We start from the raw sequence: 500 nt of genomic DNA on the forward strand, positions 1-500 counted from the left end.
CCCGAGGCTGTGCCCGCCGGACCCTCACGGCCCCGCCCAGGGTACCCGGCGTACCGCTATTCGGCCTCCGCAGAGCGCGCCACTGCTGCGCGCACCGGGCAAGGAGCTGACCCTACCCACTGATGTCTCCCCCACCGACCCCCTTCAAGCTACCACTCCCGGGGCTGGGACTTCTAAAAGCAGCAGCCCCACCCCACAACTTGGGGTCCCATTGTCCTTTCTGAGAGCTGCAGCCAAGGCCCCAGGGGCGGTAGCGAGGCGGGCTCTGTCTGGTGGCGAAGCGCAGGCGGTTCTGCATCCCAGCATCTGGGCGGGGGGGCGCGGGGGAGCGGGCGTGGCCCTAGGACTAGCCTAGTCATTCTGAGGAAAGAAAGGATCGGGATGTTTGAAATCAGAAAAGGCGTTTCTCAGGGGCTGAGTTAGCTGTGGTGAGGATGAATCTCTCGCGGGCCCTGGCACATGGGGCTTCGGCCCCAGGTCTGCTGTGGGCGGGGGGGGGG

The 500-nt window shown here is 66.6% G+C and overlaps 1 protein-coding gene across 2 annotated transcripts in view; it reads right to left on the reverse strand.

The window, feature by feature from the left end:
• MAP1B (microtubule-associated protein 1B) overlaps positions 1–500 on the reverse strand; it is a 99,496-nt gene that overhangs the window by 98,103 nt on the left and 893 nt on the right. The gene's annotated exons all lie outside the window — the stretch shown is intronic.

The sequence above is a fragment of the Colobus angolensis genome, unplaced genomic scaffold (genome assembly GCF_000951035.1).
Source record: "Colobus angolensis palliatus isolate OR3802 unplaced genomic scaffold, Cang.pa_1.0 Scaffold49, whole genome shotgun sequence".
In the NCBI taxonomy this organism is placed as follows: Eukaryota; Metazoa; Chordata; class Mammalia; order Primates; family Cercopithecidae; genus Colobus; species Colobus angolensis.